Source organism: Nyctereutes procyonoides, unplaced genomic scaffold (assembly GCF_905146905.1).
Source record: "Nyctereutes procyonoides isolate TBG_1078 unplaced genomic scaffold, NYPRO_anot_genome, whole genome shotgun sequence".
Lineage (NCBI taxonomy): Eukaryota > Metazoa > Chordata > Mammalia > Carnivora > Canidae > Nyctereutes > Nyctereutes procyonoides.
In genome coordinates this window covers 362,690-380,797 of record NW_026575040.1, presented here as the reverse complement: position 1 = coordinate 380,797, position 18,108 = coordinate 362,690, and the positions used below count along the sequence as shown (strand labels likewise).

The window sequence follows — 18,108 nt, the reverse complement described above, 5'->3', positions numbered from 1 at the left end:
TTATAAACCTCTATTACTTGCTGTCTTGAGGCTAGGAAACCAAGTCTAGAAAACTAACTCTACCAGATTTCACTGGTACTTCTATAAATTTGGATGAGTTCTTCTTTTCTTGAAGTCCCCCAGATTTGCTAAGGTTCTTGGTCTCTGCATAAGTAACTTCCTCACTACCTGTAAAGCTTGAACTTGTAAGACTTACCAGGCCAGTATTACCAGCGGCCTTCGTAGATTTGGAATCTATAAGTGAACTTTAGTTCTGTAGAAATGACTTGTCACACCTAACTCAGTGAGACTCATTTCAAAGATTACAGTCCAGATAAGGCCTTGGTTGCCCAAATGATTTACCAGTTTTATCCTAATAATAATGAGAATAGAGTCTTTCTTTTTTAAATATTTTCTTTCTTTATTCATGAGAGACACAAAGAGGAAGAGAGAGAGAGGCAGAGACACAGGCAGAGGGAGAAGCAGGCTCCATGCAGGGAGCCCGATGCGGGACTCGATCCCAGCACTCCAGGATCACACCCTGGTCTGAAGGCGGCACTAAACCACTGAGCCCCCTGGGCTGCCTGAGAATAGTCTTATTGAACACATGAAGGTAACAATATTGGCATTAAGAGACAAATGACTCAGTTTCTGAATTTATGGGTCAGTGGATGTTCAATGAGAATCAGATATTTCAAAATATTTTCATTTAAGCAAAAGTATTATTTACTAACTTGTGGGATATTGATAGCTTAAGAAAGGGTTTTTTTTATATCAGAAAAATAGATCATTAAGTATTACCAATATTTCAAACAGATAACTACTAAATTTTCCTTCATCAGTTTATTCATTCCTATGTTCCTCAGCATCTTGAATTAGCAGTCTGCTTTCATAAAACTGTTTGCTAAAAAAAATAAAAAATAAAGCTGTTTGCTTCTGAATTTTAAAGAATCCTGGAAATCCTGATTCATCCTTTCATCTCAGAATATTGTACATAATAATCTTTTTTAAGAAATATAATTTATAATTATAATTTACAGTGAAAGGTACATTTCTTGTCCACGAGACTCTGGGACTGTCCTTTTAGATTTAGGACACAAACTGTGCTTTATAGCTACAGTATTGCCTTCTCAAAAGCATCACATTAAAACAAAAACTATGTAGATGATAGATAATTAGTGGTTATGTGTAATTTATTTCTGTAACCAATGATGTCAGAATGGATAAAGGTAAAATTCTCTATTGGAACCTATATGAATTCCAGTTAAGAGTTTTGATCTATATTTGCCCTGATATTAAAAACATATTATGGACAGCAAAGACACGGACAAATCTCCAGGAAATTCTGGGGATTTTTGCCCAATATATCAGTATTATAATTATTTCAGTCATCTTTGTTTCTACAAGGTAAAAGACAAAAAAAAGTTGTGATTTTCCAGGGTCCTCTGGGAAATGTCAAAGACAGTTTTAAATGTAAAAGATAATCTGAAATTTCTATTTTTTTTTCTATATTTTGGGTCTAGTTTGGGAAAGGCAAAATCAAACCAGTTGCCAGAGGAGATTGGGCACTTGATTAATATAGTTTCAAAGGTGCCTGAGAAACCATACTTGGCTACCACTTTAGTTGAAAGGGACAAAATAAAATTATTTTGGGTGGCGGGCACTGAGGGGGGGGCACTTGACGGGATGAGCACTGGGTGTTATTCTGTATGTTGGCAAATTGAACTCCAATAAAAAATAAATTTATTATTAAAAAGTAAATAAATAAAAAATAAAATTACTTTGCAAGTTTTGTCTTTCATTGTATTTTCTCATATTCTAGACCAAACCGACTCTTACTTTAGTTATCCCTGGTTCTTTCTCACGAGCTTTTCCAGTTCAAATCATTTTTACAATATCATTAAGATGTTATTTTTAACATGCTGTGTGGTTATTATTCTTTTCTTCAATCAGTAAAGTATGTATTTTTAAAAATTTATATTTCAATTTCCAATAGAGTAAACACCAATAATTCTAACCCATGTAAACTGAGGTTCTAGAATCCTCAGTTTGAGAGTCTTTTGGTTTGGAAACCAAAAAGTCTGAAAATTGCAAATTGCTGCTTTCAGACAAAATTACTTTTTTCTTTGAAAAACAGAAGAGTTGTATTTCTATGTCACAGTTGTTCCTACTATAGTCTTTTTACTCATATCAATTATAGCTTTCGCCCAGGTAGCTAACTTCTACTTCACAGAGAAAACTGAGGGGTGGGTAGTTTAGAGCCGTCTAGCATACACAGGCAATTTAGTAGATATGCAAAAATCAGGACTACGCATAATACAACTTTTTACTGCCACATACTCCCTTTTTAAATCTCCCATGTTTTTATTTATTACATTAATAATATTTCTAGCAAAAACAAGTAACAAAGTTAGTAATTGAATTCACATTGATGGGTTTCATTTTGATCTGTTATCCAATTTGGGGGAAAAAAGCCATATTGATCAAAGGGATTAAAAGTAAAACCCTAGGGATCCCTGGGTGGAGCAGCGGTTTAGCGCCTGCCTTTGGCCCAGGGCGCGATCCTGGAGACCCGGGATCGAATCCCACGTCGGGCTCCCGGTGCATGGAGCCTGCTTCTCCCTCTGCCTATGTCTCTGCCTCTCTCTCTCTCTATCATAAAAAAAAAAAATTTAAAAAAAAGTAAAGCCCTGTCGCATATATACAATGGAATATTATTCAGCCATCACAAAGAATGAAATCTTGCCATTTTCAACAACATAGATAGAACTAAAGGGTATTATGCTGACCGAAATAAGTTAGAGAAAGACCAGTACCGTACGATTTCACTCATGTGGAATCTAAGAAACAAAAGAGAGGAGCATAGGGGAAGGGAAAGAAAAAGAAAAGAAAAGAAAAATAGAGAGAGAAGCGAACCATGAGAGACTCTTAACCACAGGAAACAAACTGATGGTTGCTGGAGGGAGGGGGGAGGGATGGGGTAACTGGGTGATGGGCATTAAGGAGGGCACAGGATGGAATGAGCACTGGGTGTTATATGCAACTGATGAATCACTGAATTATACCCCGGAAACTAATACAGTATATGCTAACTTACTTGAATTTAAATTAAAAAAGTAAAACCTTTTCTTTGCAACATATAGTATTTTTATTATGGCTTTAAAACTCCAGGCAGATATAAAATGTAAAATACAACTTCCAAGACTCTCATTTTCATTAAGACTATCACATGGACTTGTCTCACTTTTTTTTAGTAATTTATACACTTATTAAAATGTATATGCTTTAACATTGGGCAGAAAAACTGAAAATACAACAGTGTGAATTATACTTTATACTTAATATCTTTGTAATTCTACTGAATTCTCATGTTACTGAGAACCTTAACCCCATCTAAGATATTTTGAAATATTACAACTATCACTTTTGGGGAAACATTTTTTGGTACTTCAGTCAAGTCCTGAGGGAGTTTTATCCTAAAATTAGGGCTAGAATTTAAATTTCCAACACTCCTATCCCCAGGTAACACAATTAGGAATATTCAGAAATCCAGATATCTCTTAGATTTTCAACATTTGAGACCTATGTCTGTAAATTTGAAAAAGAATGACTAACAGAGGATTTTTTTTTACATTTTTAAATTTTAAAATCAACTTACCAACATATAGCATAACACCCAGTGCTCATCTCATCAGGTGCCCTCCTCAGTGCCCGTCACCCAGTTACCCCCACCCCCCGCCCACCTCCCCTTCTGCAACCTTGTTCGATTCCCAGAGTTAGGAGTCTCTCATTGTTTGTCTCCCTCTCTAATTTTTCACACTCAGTTCCCCTCCTTTCCCCTATAATCCCTTTCACTATTTCTTATATTCCCCATATGAGTGAAACCATATGATGTTTGTCCTTCTCTGATTGACTTACTTCACTCAGCATAATCCCCTCCAGTTCCATCCACGTCACATCAAATGGTAGGTATTCGTCCTTTCTATTGGCTGAGGAACATTCCATGTATCCATTGACCACATCTTCTCTATCCATCATCTTTCGATGGACACTGAGGCTCCTTCCACAGTGTGGCTATTGTGGCCATTGCTGCTATAAACATCGGGGTGCAGGTGTTCTGGTGTTTCACTGCTGTATCTTTGGGGTAAATCCCAGCAGTGCAATTCCTGGGTCGTAGGGCAGGTCTATTTTTAACTCTTTGAGGAACCTCCACAGAGTTTTCCAGAGTGGCTGCACCAGTTCACATTCCCACCAACAGTGCAGGAGGGTTCCCCTTGCTCCACATCCTCTCCAACATCCATTGTTTCCAGTCTTGTTAATTTTCCCCATTCTCACTGGTGTGGGGTGGGATCTCATTGTGGTTTTGATTTATATTTCCCTGATGGCAAGTGATGCGGAGCATTGTCTCATGTGCTTGGTGGCCATGTGTAGGTCTTCCTCTGTGAGATTTCTGTTCATGTCTTCTGCCCATTTTATGATTGGATTGTTTGTTTCTTTGCTGTTGAGTTTGATCAGTTCTTTATAGATCTTGGATACTGGCCCTTTATCTCATACGTCATTTGCAAATATCTTCTCCCATCTGTAGGTTGTCTTGTAGTTTTGTTGACTGTTTCGTTTGCTGTGCAGAAACTCTTTGTCTTAAGTCCTAATAGTTCATTTTTGCTTTTGTTTCCCTCGCCTTCATAGATGTGTCTTGCAAGAAGTTACTGTGGCCAAGTTCAAAAAGGGTGTTGCCTGTGTTCTCCTCTAGGATTTTGATGGAATCTTGTCTCACATTTAGATCGTTCATCCATTTTGAGTTTATCTTTGTGTCTGGTGTAAGAGAATGGTCCAGTTTCATTCTTCTGCACATGGCTGTCCAATTTTCCCAGCACCATTTATTGAAGAGACTGTCCTTTCTCCAGTGAATAGTCTTTCCTGCTTTGTCGAATATTAGTTGACCATAGATTTGAGGGTCCACTTCTGGATTCTCTATTCTGTTCCATTGATCTATGTGTCTGTTTTGTTCTAGGACCACACTGTCTTGATGATCACAGCTTTGTAGTACAACCTGAAATCCAGCATTGTGATGCCCCTGGCTCTGGTTTTCTTTTCCAATATTCCCCTGGCAATTCGAGGTCTTTTCTGATTCCACACAAACCTTAAGATGATCTCTTCCAGCTCTCTGAAGGAAGTCCATGGTAGGGATTACATTGAACGTGTACATTGCCCTGGGTAGCATTGCCATTTTCACAATATTAATTCTTCCTATCCATGAGCATGGAGTGTTTTTCCATCTCTTTGTGTTTTCCTCAATTTCTTTCAGGAGTATTCTGTAGTTTTTAGGTATAGATCCCTTACCTCTTTGGTTCGGTTTATTCTTAGGTATCTTATGCTTTTGGGTGCAATTCTAAGTGGGATGGATTCTTTAATTTCTCTTTCTTCAGTCTCATTGTTAGTGTATAGAAATGCCGCTGATTTCTGGGCATTGATTTTGTATCCTGCCATGCTGCTGAATTGCTGTATGAGTTCTAGCAATCTTGGGGTGGAGGCTTTTGGGTTTTCTATGTAGAGTATCATGTCATCGGCGAAGAGGGAGAGTTTGACTTCTTCTTTGCCAATTTGAATGTCTTTTACTTCTTTTCCTGCCTGATTGCTGAGGCTAGGACTTCCAGTACTATGTTGAATAGCAGTGGTGAGAGTGGACATCCCTGTCGTGTTCCTGATCTTAGGGGAAAGTCTCCCAGTCCTTCCCCATTGAGAATGATATTTGCTGTGGACTTTACATAGATGGCTTTTAAGATGCTGAGGAATGTTCCCTCTTTCCCTACACTCTGAAGGGTTTTGATCAGGAATGGATGCTGTGTTTTGTCAAATGCTTTCTCTGCGTCTACTGAGAGGATCATATGGTTCTTGATTTTTCTCTTTAAAACCATAAGATTTTAACAATATAATTAACACTTTGATCCAGACTTATTCTAAATCATAATACCTAGCAGTTATAAAATTATTTATAAGTTCATACAGAATATTTTTGAAAATTATTCTGTGCTGGGCAATAAGGCAATTTTCACCAAATTTCAGAGGTTCAAAATTATATCACATATAGACCTCATTCTCTCAGTGTGACTAAGAGAAAAGTCAGTGACAAAAAATAACTATGAAAGACCACCATATTTAGAAATTAAGTATAATAGAGAGAAGCAACAAAGCCAAAGTCTGGTTCCTTGAAAATATTAATAAAATTGACAAATTTCTTTTTTTTTTAAATTATTTATTTATGATAGTCACAGAGAGAGAGAGAGGCAGAGACACAGGCAGAGGGAGAAGCAGGCTCCATGCACCGGGAGCCCGACGTGGGATTCGATCCCGGTTCTCCAGGATAGCGCCCTGGGCCAAAGGCAGGCGCCAAACCGCTGCACCACCCAGGGATCCCCAAATTGACAAATTTCTATCAAGGATTTAAAAAGAAAGAAAAAGGGATCCCTGGGTGGCGCAGCGGTTTGGCGCCTGCCTTTGGCCCAGGGCGCGATCCTGGAGACCCAGGATCGAATCCCACGTCGGGCTCCCGGTGCATGGAGCCTGCTTCTTCCTCTGCCTATGTCTCTGCCTCTCTCTCTTTCTCTCTCTGTGACTATCATAAATAAATAAAAATTAAAAAAAAAAAAAAAAAAAAATAAAAAGAAAGAAAAAAGGCACAAATGAACAATATTAGGAATGGAAAAATATTTAACTCAAGTGCAACAGACCTTAAAAAGATGCAAGAACATTTTGTATAACTTTATTCGGGTAAGTTTGAAATCTTAGATTAAATGCAAAAATCTAAAAAATAATATAAATAAATAAATACATGCAAAAATCTCTAAAAAACTAGCTGTCTAAACTGGCTCAAAAAGAAATATTTATTCCTGAAATATCCTGTCATCATTCAGTAAATCAAGTTTGTAATTTAAAATATCACAAAGAAGATCCAGACCCAGACAGTCTTACTGGTGAATTCTCTAAAACAAACAGACATGATATTACAAAGGATAGAAGAACAGGGAAAACTCATTCATTCTTTTTTTTAGACTAGCATTACTTGATACTGAGAACCTATGAAGTCAGGCACACTAGTGTTCTGGGGCTGGCATATCAGAACAGCACAGACTGGGTGGACTAAACAGAAATGTATTTTCTCATGGTCTTGGAGGCTGGTTGTCTAAGATCAAGTTGTTGGCAGGGGCTGTTTCCAGTAAGGCCTTTCTTTCTAGCTTATAGATAGCTGCCTACTTAGGTCCTCACGTACCTTCTTCTCGAGAAAGCAGAGAGAGAGAGACAGAGACACAGAGAGAGAGAGAGAGAGAGAGAGAGAGATCTGTGTATCTTCTTCTCTCTCTCTCTTTTTTTAAAAGTAGGCTCCATGCTCAGTTTGTGGGCTTGCACTTACAACCCTAAGATCAAGAGCTGCAAGATTTACCAAGTGAGTCAGCCAGGTGCCCCTTTTTCTCTTCTTATAAGATACTACTCCTTTCAGATTAGGGCCCCATTCATCTAATCTGATTTAACCCTAGCTACTTCTCTAAAAGCTCTGTCCCCAAATATAGTTACCTGAGGAGTTAGGCTTCACTCTATGAATTTTGGGGGATACAGTGTAAACTATGATATTATGTGTATTAACATTCTCCATACAAACAAAACCAATAGGGTGTGTGGAGAGAGATTTATTTTAAGGAAATGGCTTGTTCAATTGCAGAGATAGACATGTCCATAGGCATCAGGGTAGGCTGGCAGCCTGGAGACTCAGGGAACAGTGAATATTTCTTCTTGCTCAGGGGAGGTCAGTCTTTGTTCTTTTAAGGCTATAGACTGAAAAAAAAAGGCTGTAGACTGGATGAAGTCCAACTCCATCATAGAATGCAATCTGCTTTATTCAAAGTCCACTGATTTAAGAATTAGTTCAAAAAACACTCTTATAGAAACATCCAGAATAATATTTGACCCAATATCTGGGCACTGGACCCAGCCAAGTGGATACCTAAAATTAACAATCACAGTATGAACAAGAAAATTATGATCCAACCTTATTCATTCAACCTAGATTAAAAATTAGCAAACCAAATTCAGTAATGTATTAAAAAATTATGATCTTGGAATTATTCCAAGGATTATAATACATTAATACAGGAATGCAAAGTTGGTATAAAATTATTAACTAAGGTATTTTATCTAGTTTATATAGTAAAAGAGAAAAATATTTGAAACTTCTCAATTCTTATCCAACTAGAAAGAAAGAAAGAGTATCTACCAAAAGCCTACAGCAAGCAGCACATATAGATACTCGATACATTAACACGGGTGTTATTGCAAAGCAGTGCAGAAATAATGGACTTCTCAAAAATGAAGTTGGCATTATTGTTTATCCATATGGAGGAAAGTAAAATTGGATCTTTGCCTCAAAGCATACCTCAAAATCAGTACAGGTAAAAGACTAAATGTGAAACGAAAACTCTCACAAGAACATTTAAATATCTTTGTGCCATTGGGTGTAGGAATAGATTTCTGAAACAGAATTCAAGAAGTACAAATAATAAAACAACTGGCCAGTATAAAATTTACTATATTAATATTGAAAACTTGTAGTTAAAAAAATGAAGCTATGAAGTAGGAGAAAATGTAGCACGTGAAAATAGATGTGTGTATGTGCGTGTGTGTGTGTGTGTGTGTGCGTGTGTGTATGTGTTGAATATATCAACAGCAACTACAAGTCATTCGGGAGAAGATAAATTGGTAGACAAATGAGAAAAATAAGTTTATAGAAGATGAAGCAGAAACTTTTATTAAATAAACATAAGATGCTCAACCTTATTAGGAAAATGTGGATTCAACCCACAATGAGAAACACAATCTCACTCAGGAGATTGGCAAAAAGTAAAAGAACCAAAGACAAAAAAAACCCCCCATGTAATATAAAATGTGAGATTTTAGAATTTGAAGCTGTTTTTGAAATCTTTTTTAAAAATAATATTAAATAATATTAATAAGAATAATATTAATAATATTATATTATGAATATTTGTTGAATAATTTTAATAATAAGAACATAATTAATTAACGATGTTATTAATAATAATAATATTAATAAGAAATAATGTGCTGTTGAGGGTCATAAAAGTATAAGGAAAAGGGAGAGACCAATGAACACAATAATAGAATGGTGGTTACCTCTGGTGGGAGAGAAAAGGACGCAATTAGAGAAGACAGGGAATGGGGCATTTGGGATACGTTAGTGATCTATTTCTGATCCTCTGCCGTGTGCATAAGGGTCTCTGAGTTTTAAACTGTACATAAATATCTTTCTCCATTCTTTTATGTATGCTTTATTTAAAAATAAGTTATTTGCTAATCATGAAAGTTAAACATTTTCATTTTAAAGTCTTTGGTAGGGATCCCTGGGTGGCGCAGCGGTTTGGCGCATGCCTTTGGCCCAGGGCGCGATCCTGGAGACCCGGGATCGAATCCCACGTCGGGCTCCCGGTGCATGGAGCCTGCTTCTCCCTCTGCCTATGTCTCTGCCTCTCTCTCTCTCACTGTGTGACTATCATAAATAAATAAAAATTAAAAAAAAATTTTTTTAAAAAAAATAAAAAAATAAAGTCTTTGGTAAATGAATATAGATTTAAACAACAAGAAACAATAGCATCCTTAGCATTATTTATAAAAAGTAACATCCTTGAATAATTTTCAGAAGAGTTGCAATATGTTTAAAATTGTGTATTTTCCATTTTTGAATGAGAACATAAGCAGAGTCATTTTTACATGATAATATGGGCAGACACATGAGTCTTAACAAAACCAAGAACAGAATTAATCTGAAAATGAGTAGCTTATTGCTTATAGAATCTACACTTAAGATTTGGGCTCATGTGTACTGACCAAGTGAGATGTGTTTGTCAGAAATGTGGTGCTTTTGAGAACGAAAGCAACTCCACTTACTACAGTAGTTTTTGGGTCCATTAGTGGTTGTGATCGCTTCAACTGTGGGCTTTTTGAAATTCAGTGACTAAATGGTGCCATCTCTAAATGAAGTCCAAAATGATACTTCACTTATGCCGAAATCTAGGCTAGACTCAATAGTGTTTTCATGAGGAGAAACCAGAGTATTTTTAGAAGACACATTTCATTTTGCTGTGGCAAATGATTTTGAGTTCATTTTTATTAATATAAGATAATACTTTAGGCATTGACACATTGAAAAAAATGAGAACGAGTGTACATTCTCAAAGCTTGTTTAACATTAAAAGGAGTCTTAAAAAACTGTCATAATCATCTGAATACAATTATAACTATATTCACTGGCCAGGTGACCAAAAAGGTTGATGAACTAAAACTTTTAAAAAGGTACAAAATGAGTTTTTAAATGCCATTAATAGAATAGTTAGTAAAGCCACCCCACATCACAAGGGTCCCAACTAATAATGAAAACCTCTTTAAAAAGGGTAAAAACATTACCATAAACATTAAAACATTACAAAAACATTACATTAGTAACAGGAGCTCTCTTATTTTCAAGGAAAAGAACTAAGTACATTATCAGCATCTGAAGTCCCTGTAAATACCTACCTGCCTTGGTGGATTTGTTAAATAATGGGGCAATTTTAAAGCAGCCTTATCAATTTCAGGTAGTTCTGGAGAAGAAAATGAGCCTCTAAATATTCAAGTTTAAATTCCTTTCTCCAGGGTCCCTGGGTGGCGCAGCGGTTTGGTGCCTGCCTTTGGCCCCGGGCGCGATCCTGGAGACCCTGGATCGAGTCCCATGTCGGGCTCCCGGTGCATGGAGCCTGCTTCTCTCTGCCTGTGTCTCTGCTTCTCTCTCTCTGTGACTATCATAAATAAATAAATAAATAAATAAATAAATAAATAAATAAATAAGAAAGGAAACCAAGTTGGATTCCTTTAAAGAAAAAAAAATAAATTCCTTTCTCCTTTTCCATTTACCTACTTTTTATTTGTGTGTTTCTTTCCTTTTTACTGTCAGGAAGGGCCACCTTCAGAGGGTGATTCAGTCCAGTATGATATAAACCTGGTAGAGACAAGCACTGGTGCCCAGCACAGTGAGCAAATTCAAAATAAAATGTTCATTTTAAAGCCCTGGATGAGGTTGTTGTTGTTACATATGGGGATTTGGATCTACCCAAAAGTTTGACCCAAGGAAAATTTTGTATGCATTTTGACATTAAGATGGTTTTCTTATTAGCGACATGACGCAAGTCATCTTTTTTTTTTTCCAGAGAAAACCATGTTATCTCGTATGTGAAATTATGTTAGCTATAATGTTCACTATGTGAACATTAGTGTACATTGTACACAACGTACAATGTATATAGTGTACATTGAATGTACACTATTCAAGGGATTATTTCTCCGGAAATAATGTGAAGTGGGCTGGTATATAGAGAGGATGAAGATTTTTTTTTTCCTATGAGGATAGGAAAATCTTTGGGAAACTTGGAGGCCAGTTAACGGCTGAAAAGTATCTTGAGACTTCTACTTCTGGCCAAGATGGAGTAGCAGGGACTGGATTTATCTCCTACTTTAAAAAGTTTTTTAAAAAAGGATCTAATACATGAATGGATATAATACACAGGTTTTCAAGACCTTGGACATCAGGAAACAAAGGATCATGATTCCTGAGAGATGGGAAACAGAAGAGGTGATCCAGTGATTACTTCAGATTATTGCGTTGAAAGAGTTTACAGGCTGTGGCCCAGGGTGGGGGAAACCAGACTGAGCTTGGTAGACTCCCTGAGTTGAGAAGAAAAACTGAGTCTAGAAAGATTGAAGAGACTATGGTCTGTGAACAGAGTGCTGGACAAAATAGCTGCACAGAGAGAATTCCAGAAATCCTCAGTTCAGGTATTCAGTTGAGTATTAACACATATATAGGAGGGGAGTACTTGAGGTTAGGGACAGAATTACTTTTTAAAAAATTATTTATTTATTTGAGAGAGAATGGAAGCACAAGCAAGATGAGGGACAGAGGGAGAAGCTCCCTCCTTGATGAGTAGGGAGCCTGATTTGAGACCATATCCCAGGACTCCAGGATCATGATCTGAGTTGAGAGCAGATGCCTAACCGACTAAGCTACCCAGGTGCTCCTGGTACAGGATTACTTGAAAGGGTTAGAGGTGTCCAGTACTCACACAAGGCTGGGAAAAGTATCTGTTCCCATAATAAAACAAAAACTCCAGTTATTCATGAGGCATTAGGTAGAGTACCGAGATGAATGTTTCCCCAGTAGAGGGGAATAATTAGCCCACATTAAACACTGTTCCGGTCCTGCCTAATAATCCTTAAAAGTGAGAATTGAGTCAGTTTGTTTCCAAATAACTGCATTCCGGATTAAAGTTCAATAAGGCAAACAAACAACAACAACAAAAACAATCCAGTATGCAACAGGTACAATTCACTGCCTTGCATTCGATCAGAAATTACCAACCTGTTGATTTAACATATGCAATCAATATGACATAGCACATTAACAGAATGAAAGATAAAAGCGACATGATCATCTTGGTAGATGCAGAAAAATTAGTTGACAAGGTTAGTGTCCATTAGTGATAAAAACTCTCATCAGAATAGGCATAGAGGAAATTTCCTCAACACAATAAAGACCATTTGTGAAAGTTCCACAGGTAGTCTCATTATCAATGGGAAAAAAAAAACTGAAATTTTTGTCTTTTGTACTTGGCCAATACCAAGCAAAGATCTCATTCTCAGACTGGAAGTACTACAAGAGCAACTAGACCTGGTATTTCTTAAAAAACAGCATCAATCAAAAAGGAAGAAGTTAAATTATCTCTGTTTGCAGATTACATTATTCTATATGCAAAAACCATAAATAAAATACTCCATTAGAAATTGTTAGAACTAATAAATGGCTTCAGTAAAGTTTCAGGATACAAAACATATAGAAATAAGTCTCAATTCTTTACACCAACAGTGAGCTATCTGAAAAAGAAGGAAATCAAAATTATCCTATTTATAATATACCATCAAAGTGATGACTTAGAAATTATCTTAAACCAAGGAGGTCAAAGATCTATACATTGAAAACTATAAAACGTCTATTAAAGAAATCAGAGATGCAAAAAATGGGAAGATAGCCCATGTTCATGAATTGGAAGAATTAATATTAAAATGTCCATACTGCCCAAAGTGATATATAGATTTAATGCAATTACTATCAAAACTTCAATGGCATTTTTCACCAAAGTAGAAAAAAACAATTCAAAAACCTGTATGGAACCACAAAGACCCTGAATAGCCAAAGCATTCTTGAGAGAGAAGAAGAAGGTTGGAGGCATTACACTTCCTGCCTTTAAATTATTTTACAAATCTATAATAATTAAAACAGACACACAGACCAATGGAACAGAATTAAGAGCACAAATGTAAATCAAGCACATATAGTCAATGAATTTAAAAAAAAAAGTCTTTATTCAACTTCTAGTAAGTTAGGTAGCATACAGTGTGTTATTAGTTTAAGGTGTACAATATAGTGACTCAACATTTACATACAACACCCGGTGCTCATCCCAAGTGCCCTCCTTAATCCCCATCACCCATTTCACCCATCCTGCCACATCCACCTCCCATCTCTCTGGTGACCCTCAGTTCTCTGTAGTTAAGAGTGTGTTTCTTGATTTGCCTCTCCCCCTTTCCTCTATAATCATTTGTTTTGTTTCTTAAATTCTACATGTGAGTGAAATCATATGGTATTTGTCTTTCTCTGACTGACTTCATTCTCTTAGCATAATACTTTCCGGCTCCGTCTACATTGTTGCAAATGACAAGATTCTTTTTTACGGCTAATATTCCATGATATATACATACACCACTTTCTTATTCATCAATTGATGGACACTTGAACTGTTTCTATAATTTGGTAATTGTAGGTAATGCTGCTATAATCGTTGGGATGTATGTATCCCAATCCCTTTGAATTAGTGCCTTTGTGTTCTTTGGGTAAAATACCTAATAGTGCAATTGCTGGATTGTGGGGTAGTTCTATTTTAAACTTTTTTTTTTTTTTTTTTTTTTAAGAGATGGGGTAAGGGCAGAAGGAGAGGCAGAGAGAATCCTAAGCAGGCTCCACACCCAGTGTGGAGCTCAACATGAGACACATTCTCAAAACCTTGAGATTATGACCTGAGCTGAAATCAAGAGTCAGATGTTTAACTGAATGAGCCATCCGGGTGCCCCCTATTTTTAACTTTTTGAGGAGTCCACAATGGCAACACCAGTTTGTATTCCTACCAGCCGTGCAGGAGGGACTTCGTTTGTCCACATTCTCACCAACATCTGTTTTTTTCTTGTGTTGTTAATTTTAGCCATTCTGACAGGTGTGGGGTGATATCTCATTGTAGTTTTGGTTTGTATTTCCCTGATGGTGAATGATGTTGAGCATCTTCTCATGTGACTGCTGGCCATCTGCATGTCTTCTTTGGAAAAATACCTATTCATGTCATCTACCCTTTCTAAAATTGGACTATTTGTTTTTTGGCTGTTGAGTTTCATAAATTCTTTGTGTATTTTGGATATTAATCCTTTATCAGATATGTCATTTGCAGATATCTTCTCCCATTCTGTAGGTTTCTTTTTAGTTTTGTTAATTCTGTCCTTTGCTGTGTAGAAGAAGCTTTTTATTTTGATGAAGTCCCAATAGTTTATATTTGCTTTTGTTTCCCTTGTCTTAGGAGACATACCTAGTAATGAATTGCTACTGTTGATGTCAAAGAGGTTACTGCCTGTGTTCTCCACTAGGATTTTGATGGTTTCATGTCTCACGTGTAGGTCTTTAATCTATTTTTAATTTATTTTTGTGTATGGTGTAAGAAAATGGTCTAGTGTCATTCTTTCACATGATGCTGTCCAGTTTCCCAACACCATTTGTTGAAAAGACTGGTTTTTTCCTCCATTGGATAGTCTTTCCTGCTTTGTCAAAGATTGACCATATAGTTGTGTGTTTATTTCTGGGTTTTCTATTCTGTTCTCTTGATCTATGTGTCTTTTTTTGTGCCGGTACCTACTGTTTTGATCACTACAGTTTTGTAATATAAGTTGTGGTTCAGAATAGTGATACCACTGCTTTGCTTTTGTTTTTCAAGGTTGCTTTAGCTATTTGAGGTCTTTTTGGTTCTATACAAATTTTAGAATAGTTTCTTCTAGCTCTGTGAAAAATGCTGGTGGTATTTTGATGGGGATTGCATTTAATGTGTAAATTGCTTTGGGTAGTATAGATATTTTAACAATATTTGTTCTTCTAATTCACGAGCATGGAATCTCTTTCTATTTATTTGTATCATCTTCAGTTTCTTTCATCAGTGCTTTATAGTTTTCAGGGTACAGGTCTTTCACCTGTTTGGTTAGGTTTATTCCTAGATGACTTATTGTTTTTTTGTGTTATTGCAAATGGGGTTGATTCCTTAATTTTTCTTTCTGCTTCTTTTCTTTTTCTTTCCTTTCCTATCCTTTTTCTTTCTTTCTTTTTTTTTTTTTAGAGAAGGAGCATGTGAGTCAGGGCGGGGAGGGGCAGAAGGAGAGAAAGAGGATCCTAAACAGACTCCTTGATGATGTGGGGCTCAATCTCATGACCCTGAGATCATGATCTGAGCCAAAATCAAGAGTTGCATGTGCATGCTCAACTGAGTTATTGAGGCACCCCATCATTTCATTAATGGTATAGAAATGCAACAGATTTCTGTATATTGATTTTTTATCCCGAGACTTTACTGAATTTGTGTATCAGTTCTAGCAATTTTTTGGTAGAATTTTTTGGGTTTCCTATATAGAGGATCATTGGGGTGATACATCAGATTTAAAAATTTCTGCACAAAAAATGAAACAATCAACAATATTAGAATACAATGTAAGAGGTGGGAGAAAACATTTGCAAACCTTATATCTGATAAGGGGTTGAACCGCAATGTGTATATAAGGAAGTTCTACAACTCAATAGCAAAAAACCAACTAATTCAAAAATGGGGTCCTTCAACATGCTTAGCTCTTCTCTATTTCTGAGGAAAATGTACGTGGAATGCTATTTTGTCCCTATTTTTCTAGATAAAGGAATATTAAAATAACTATTTGTATCTCTCAGTCTTCTCTGCACAGGAGCAGCTCTCCTGCCACAGCCCCTCATCCCCTAAAAATGTACACCTCACAAAGTTTGTCTCCATTCTCTTCTTGGTCGGGAGCACTTCTCAGCTGGTGAGCCAATCACTGTCGTTAGTGGTGCTAAAACTGCAAGAGACACTGACAGATGAGAACTTCAGCATCTTGGATGCCCTGTGTCCCCTGACCTCACTTATACCTTGGAGCAGTTTCCAAACAAGCACCATTTCATGTGACATTGACACAGCAGCCAAGTTCATTGCGGTTGAGGCTGCCACGGTAGGAATGACTGGCTCTGGGGCTAGAATTGGGACTGGGTTTAGTTGTGTTTGGTTATGCCAGGAACCCTTCTCTAAAGCAACAGCTCATCTCCTACTCCATTCTGGGCTTTTGTCTTCTTGGAGACCACGGAGTTCTTTTGCTTAATGGTGGCCTTTCTCATCCTCTTCACCATGTGAAGGAGCCATCCCCACCTGCTATAGGACTTTTTCCTGTGGTTTATCTATCCTGCATGGTCCTTTTCCTATTCCTCCTGAGACCATGTGGTGAAGGTGGTTGGCTTAGGGAAAACAAGTACTATATTCTTAAGAAATAATAGTTGTTTATGAAATAGTCATACATAGGATTTTAAATGTAGGATTTCTTATGAGTTAATTACAGGTGTTTTGTTTTAAGAGCTTTTTCTTTATTTTAAAGATTTTATTTATTTATTCATGAGAGACACACAGAGAGAGGCAGAGACACAGGCAGAGGGAGAAGCAGGCTCCATGCAGGGAGCCTGATGTGGGACTCGATCACGGGTCTCCAGGATCAGGCCCTGGACTGAAGGCAGGTGCTAAACCGCTGAGCCACCCAGACTGCCCTGTTTTAAGACGCTTAAATATGATTCCTCTCTCTCCTTACTGAGTGTCATAGAACTAATTGTATCTTAATACAGAGCCCATGTAGGAGACCAAAAAAAACCCAAAAAATCTTCCAGACTTAATCTAAACTAGATTTTTTTCCCTTTGTAAACGTGACCCCAAAAAAACGGAGGGGGAGGGGTGCAAAGAACCTGAATAGATATTTTTTTTAAAGAAGACATACAGATGGCTGACAGGTATATGAAAGATGCTCGGGATCCCTGGGTGGCGCAGCTGTTTGGCGCCTGCCTTTGGCCCAGGGCGCGATCCTGGGGACCCGGGATCGAGTCCCACGTCGGGCTCCCGGTGCATGGAGCCTGCTTCTCCCTCTGCCTGTGTCTCTGCCTCTCTCTCTCTCTCTCTCTCTCTCTCTCTCTCTCACTGTGTGCCTATCATAAATAAATAAAAATTTTTTTAAAAAAAGAAAGATGCTCAACATTACTAATCTTCAGGGAACTGCAAATCAAGACCATAGTGAGATATCATACCTGTGAGGGTGGCTATTATAAAAAGATATGTGTTGTTGAGGATGTGGAGAAAAAGGCACCCTTGTACACTGCTAGTGGGAATATAACTTGGCTCCATCATTATGGAAAACATTTTGGAGCTTCCCCAAAAAATTAAAAATAGAATTTTAGTAATGCAGCAATTCTTCTGGATATATATCCAAAAGGAAATGAAATCAGTATGTCAGGATGGCTGCGCTCCTGTGTTTATTGCATTATTCACAATAATCAAGATATAAAAAAACCCTAATATTCCATTAACAGATGAATGGATAAAGAAATAGCGGCTGAACATTATTCAGCCTTAATAAAGAAGTTCCTGCCATTTATGGCAACTTGGATAGACCTGGAGATGTGCTAAATGAAATAAGCAGCCAGAAAGAAAAATAATAGTACATGATCTCACTAGCATGTAAAATATACAAAAAAGTTGCATACAAGCAGAGAGTAGAAGAATAGTAATCACCAGGAGTGAGGAGGTTGGGGAAATAGATGTTGATCAAAGGGTAAAAGGTTGCAGTTGTAGGCTAAATAAGTTGAGAAATCTAATGTACAAGTCTGATGAGTATGGTTAATAATGCTGTATT

The 18,108-nt window shown here is 37.1% G+C and overlaps 1 pseudogene; it reads left to right on the top strand.

Moving 5' to 3' along the window:
- The first annotated feature begins 11,198 nt into the window (after positions 1-11,198).
- On the top strand, positions 11,199-16,571 carry LOC129506153 (ATP synthase F(0) complex subunit C2, mitochondrial-like; annotated as a pseudogene).
- Positions 16,572-18,108: the final 1,537 nt, after the last annotated feature.